General features: G+C 42.3%; 1 protein-coding gene across 3 annotated transcripts in view; it reads right to left on the reverse strand.

The window, feature by feature from the left end:
• LOC147031696 (myelin protein zero-like protein 2) overlaps nt 1–317 on the reverse strand; it is a 36,109-nt gene extending 35,792 nt beyond the window's left edge. The window contains exons 1-2 of one of the 3 annotated variants that reach the window (XM_085852687.1): nt 233–317; nt 33–95 (exon numbers count right to left, since the gene is read on the reverse strand). The gene's annotated coding sequence lies outside the window, so the exon portion shown is untranslated. Of the gene's footprint in view, nt 1–32; nt 97–198 lie in introns of all 3 variants that reach the window. The other 2 variants (XM_085852697.1, XM_085852705.1) reach the window with 2 other exon arrangements.
• Between the last annotated feature and the right edge of the window lie 5,761 nt (nt 318–6,078).

The following is a 6,078-nucleotide window of genomic DNA, read 5'->3' on the forward strand; positions in this document are numbered from 1 at the left end:
TAGTGTAGTGTAGTGTGGTGTGGATAACTCACGATATGATTTGATCGATGAGACGACGCTCGACAGAACAAGTCGCGTGGACGTCACGAACTCACCTGAAAATTGGAACGAAAGTTCGTTAGAAATGATCGCACACCTGCGGCAGGTTATAATATATTCCGTCGAATAGCAAAGCATGACGACATTGGAACAACGAACCGAATGAATGAATGAATGAAGATGAATGTCGAACCGTGGCATTGGAGGGAGACAACATATAAATCAAGCTTCTTCAAGGAAGCGTGACGTCACGTCTGCTCGGCGGACTTATCGTCGTTGTTGTTGTTGTTGTAGTAGTAGTAGTTGTAGTTGTTGTTGTTGATCGTGATGACGTATGCAATTTATTATTGAGAAATAAACAATTAATTTAACAAAGTACCAATTCGGCATAACACCGCCGAGGGCGTTAAAAATGTATCGTTCTTGTCGATGGATTAATTGATGATTCAGAAATCGATACAAGAATTTCAACCGACTACAAATACAACAATTCGTTATTACACCGCCTAACCCGAAGGCATTAAAACATAGGGGCAGTACCTCTGGGCACTTAACAGGGAGCGGCTGGATAAGAAAACCAGAGAACTACTGGAAGGCATGGATAACCCTAACAAAAAAACCAAAAAAAACCCCTGTAGTCTCCCCTCGACCCTAAATTTTTTTTTAATGTCGTGAACAATCTATGGTACATCAAAGGTAAGGAAGGTTGTGATCAAGTTTGATGGAAATTGTGCGTGTGGTTTCTGAGAGGGAAGCAAGTACATATTTGGGGGGGGGCAACCCCCCCTGTAGGCCCCCTTAGGCTCCGATTATTTATTAATTTTTTTTTTTAATGTGGTGAACAAATTTTAGTACAGCAAGGGTGATGAAGGTTGTGGTCAAGTTTAATCGGAATTGCTGGTTTAGTTTCTGAGAAGAAAGCAAATACCTGTTTTGGGGGGGGGGAACCCCTGTAGACCCCCTTAAGGGCCATCTATTTTTTTAATGCCTTTTACACACTTTGGTACATACTGGGTGATGAAGGTTGTGGTTGGACGGACGGACAGACGGACGGACATTCCAGACGAGCTAAAAAGGAATCGTCGTCGTCATCGTTGTCTCAATTGATTAATCAGAAATTGAAGACTAATTTCACGAACTACCAATACAGCAATTCGGAATAACACCGCCTTAGGCATAAAAAATGAATCATTGTTGTTGCTCATGATGATGAATTCATTTATTATTCATAATTCGAACAATAATTTAAGTTTGTACCCAAACAGCAATTTTTTTTTAATGCCGTGAACAAACTTTGGTACATACCGGGTGATGAAGGTTGTGGCTGGACGGACGGACTGACGTTCCAGATGAGCGACAAAGGAATCGTCGTTGTATAACACCGCCCGGGGACGGTGTTTCTCAATGTGGGGCACGAGGATTCAAAACTCTTTTCAAGATCAAAGGAACCATGATGTGGCTGTCTGAGGAGGAGCGAAAAGAAATACCCAAAACTCGACTACTTTGGCAAGGGAAGTAGTGACAAATTGTCCATCATCTTATTTCGTCGAATGTGGATTTAATGTTGTTACCAATTTGTTGCAAGCTAAGAGAAATCGACTGGAAATCACGAAACGTGGTGATTTAAGGCTGAAACTGACAAAGTTGGTTCCTCGAATCGAACAAATCTGCAGCCAGCGTCAAGAGCAGGGTTCCCATTGAAGTGAGTAGCAATTGAATAAAATTTGCAATAAAGTTTTAATAATGCCTTTTGAATACATATGTAGTATATACTGTGGTGTTTCCAATTATGGTGGGGCGTACAATTTTTAAAAAAAAATCAAAGTGGGGCGTGGGACAAAAAAAAGGTTGAGAAACACTGGCCTAGGACACTAAAACTGAATAGAAATCCAAACGCCTCATCAGGTTGTCGTTTGGATCTGGTAAAAAAAATCTGGTAAACGCATGATGTTGGGTTTATGTATGAATGGGTGAGGAAGGTTCACTAAATCCTTGTCACTAACCTGTACCGGAGGGGCAGGGCTCGCGGGAAATTTGGATCGGCAAATTGGGACGGCTCCGCAGGTCACATTGGGTAATGTGGCATCCAACGATGAACGTAATTTTCAAAGTAATTTTTTTTTTTTGGTTAAGGTTTTGCCCATTATAGTAGGTTTTTGAGTGTGTGTTTTCTGACATTTTCTACCCGCCCCAGGAGTTAGGAGCGAGGAACCAAGAGTTTTGTAAAAATTTGAGTTGTGGTTAAGGGGAATAGGTAAGTTAGCGACAGCTTGCTTCCCACAGCCCCTTCTAATTTATTTCACAAGCTAATTAGGTGTGAGTCGGTAAGTGGTGAGGCCGGAACGGTAACGCCTGCATTGAACCTTGCAGGAGCTACGGTTCTGGGGAGGGGGCTGTGTTATGATTATGGGGGTCGATGAACCGATTTAATAATACAGATAGGATTGTTTAGTGTAGCATGGTCCGTGGATGGGTAGGAGCACCTCAATGTATACAAGTCAGGGAATTTGTCAGCTTAAGTGTTACGTGTCACCACACGAGGGGTGGTGCAGTGTTAATTAGCTTAAGGAGTAAAAATAAGTTGCCCTGAACGTGATTACCCTCTGTGATTTTTCCCTATGTTTTTATATTCCAAGCCAGGCCGTAAGCGAGGGACTGAGACCTGAAGCAACAACAGGAGAAGCACCGCCTTCCTGGGTTTGGAGGCGAGTACGCCACGCCCCGGGGGCGGAGGAGACAGAGGATAAGAAAGAGAGGAGGAGCAAAGGCGGAGAGAGTGCGTGCGGGCGGGCGGGCGTGCGTGCGGGCGGGCGTGCGGCTTCGGAGAGAGCAGATCAAGCAGGGTGGAGTTCACGTCTCGAGCCGATCGAGGAGGTGCTGGACAGATTTGCGCATGTAGTCTTTGGAAAGCTACTACACGGGAAGCGCAATTCTCCCTGCGTGTGCACGTGGATGGAAGAGGTGCCTTCCTCCCAGGTTTGACAAGAGACGGCACCATTTTGCTTGCAAGTGCACGTGCTGGACGAAGCTCCCCAACACCAAATCAATGAGAGCCAGCCCATGGCCAGGCTGAATCCCAGTTTATTTCAGAAAAGGGGGTTTTATTTTCATTTGTCACCATTTGTTTGTGTTTGTGTCTGTGTGTGTGCGAGGCATCGATCATAGGAGTCATTTATTAAATTTGTTACATTATTGTCCATATAATCTTCATTATTGTCCTTATAAATATTTGTTTCATTAAATGTATTCCATACTAAAGAAACGGCATTTCATGTATTTGTAGTGGGGTTGGCGGATCAAACCCCATCGTGCTGTCCTTCCGTTCCATTCCGAGTACCCTTACTGGGCTCTGTCGTCTTCCCCCATACAGTGACGTTGCCATTCGCCATACCCTTCGAGCACGCGCTGAAATCCATGTCAATGAGCATGTCCACCTCCTAGGAATAAAGACTGCTCGACCGTCTCGGGAGGTTGGTCGGTGTTAACCGTCTGGCTACCACGAATTTAGGTCGTGGGATTCGAACCCCAGCACACCTACAATAACTGCTGAGAAGAGCGGGATTCGAACCCGGCCACCTCCATGACAATATATAACAATACATATAACAATATATATATATATATATATATATAACAATATATATATATATATATATAAAACAATATATATATATATAAAACAATATATATATATATATATATAAAACTATATATATATATATAAAAAAATATATATATATATATATATAAAACAATATATATATATATATATATATATATATATATATATATACACATATATATATATATATATATATATATATATATATATATATACACATATACAAGCCGGTAGGCGACATGGGTGGTCGCTATATAATTGCATACTAGTCATTCAGTTTTTGACAGATCTGGCTGAAATTTTTTGACAAAAGGTTGATTATAGTGCGCTTAAAAGTGCGGAAGCCAATTTTTGATTTTCGAAAAATATATATATAAATATTTTTCGGATTTTTGTCAAAATTTTCAAAGTCCCGTTGCTAGGCAACGGTGGCGTCCATAGCAACGGTGCTCAAAAGCATACAACTAGATCCTGGTATGAACCTACCAGTCAAGTTTCATCAAAATCGGTTGACTCCTCTGGCCTCCAGAGCTGTCCATTACATACATACAGACAGACGGAAAACCTGAGAATAACGGTAGTCTAGCGACCACCCAATATATAGATATAGTCAAAATGAATTCAATTTTACATTTCAATTTACCTTCATTATATGGATGGCTTTTTACTCCCACTTTTGCGCATGAGTGTTCTGCTCTTTGTGATGAGGCAAGGGCATGCAAAAATATCAACCGATATCCCCACCAGGGTGCGCCCCATGACTATCGTTGCCGTCTTGTGTGATTTGGTCACTGAAACTTCAGTCCATCGTGTCGTTGAAAGACTTGTACTTATGTATGGGAATATAAATGTACCCTTACCATTATCAAATGGTTCATTAGATACATGTGCTGTTGCACGGCACTTCGATCAATGTACTGAGCAGTTAGACACATGTGTGTTTAGGTTTGGTATCAGGTGCACATGTGACCGGTAACATTCAGTTTGAAGACTGAGAGCTGAAGTATGTTTGAAACTTTTGTTTTCGTTTGTTTGGTGTGACAACTACACCCAAAATTAGCATGTAAAATTTGTATTAGTTTATTCATAACAATGCCTGTTTAAAAGCCCGTCTTTCTGGGAGGGAAGAGGAAGAAGCAGGAGTTGGAGCAGTCTCGGTTCCAACCAGGACCGGTCCTCAATCAAATGACCTCCCCCCCCCCCCGCTCCTCGGCAAGGGGTGTCTGGCGCATCCTCTCCATTTGCATACCTCATGTGAGGTGGTAGCAAGGGCAGGCACTGGTGAGGGTTTCGTGAGTTGAGGCAGTGGTGAGCATGTAGCAAAAGTTTTGCATTTAGGAAGCGGGAGGAATCATTTTGGGGGCAAATGGATCGGTGTTTCCTGGGTGAAGGAGACAGAACTTTATGCAATAGAAAGGAGGTGGTTACGAGGGGATATGAAAGAGATGTTTAAGATAATAGAGTGTGGACAAAATAAGTGCAGAAGAGCTATTCTGTGGAATGGACAGTGATAGGACGAGGGGCCATAGCCTTAGAGTAAAAAAGAGGAAAGAATTAAGACCATAGTAAGGCAGGGGTCTTTCACTCAGAGAGGAGTAAATGCATGAAATGGTCTCCCTGGAACTGTCTGGGCAGCAGAAAGAGTAGATAGTTTTAAATTGGAATTATGCAGGTAGATAGTCACATTGGAGAAAGAGGGGTACAGGAATATTGGAAGGACTGGTAGGTACAGTAGTTTGAATATGGATGGGTGATTGTGTACATCTGTGCTGTGTGATGTCTGTGAGAGGGTCACATAGAAAAAGGATGGTGTGTGGTTCACCTTACAGTGTTGTATATTCTTCACCCTTTTGATGTAACGGAGTTTGAATGTAAAACATGTATTATGTTCCATGCATGTCTTTCCTCGTGCACATTCATGTTTTGCCTCATGCATATTTATGCTCTTCCCCGGTCTAGCAGGACATGTGCGGTCTGGCGGAACGTCTGGAAAGGGCACGGTTTTTTACTGACTCATTTGTCGTGTTTTAAATGAAAAAAAGGTGATTTGAAACTCTGCAAGTGCTGGTGAGACTTCCTGGAGCTTTCTTGTTCAAGAATCGAGACCCATGGGCCGTTCCAGGATAACCTTAAAAGGGCCTTCGCCTACCCACCAAAAACAAAAAAGTTTGTTATTCTAACACTATGGTGATATTGTGACGAATCTGGCAGCCATGAGCACACAACAGACAGGTCCCCGTAGCTCAGTTATTTCGTTAAGTATATGTGTATAGTTAGAATCCATCCACTGTGTCTAATGGGTGATTAAATGTTCGTGCGCTGCGGAGTTATTTTGATAGTCAGGGATTTCTTTTACATCTTCGCTTTCACAGCAACAACACCTTCGCCTCGCTCCATCCTAACGCCATAATGCTTGC

This window comes from Eptatretus burgeri, chromosome 2 (genome assembly GCF_056783735.1).
Source record: "Eptatretus burgeri isolate ZD-2024b chromosome 2, Ebu_testis_v1, whole genome shotgun sequence".
NCBI classification, from domain to species: domain Eukaryota; kingdom Metazoa; phylum Chordata; class Myxini; order Myxiniformes; family Myxinidae; genus Eptatretus; species Eptatretus burgeri.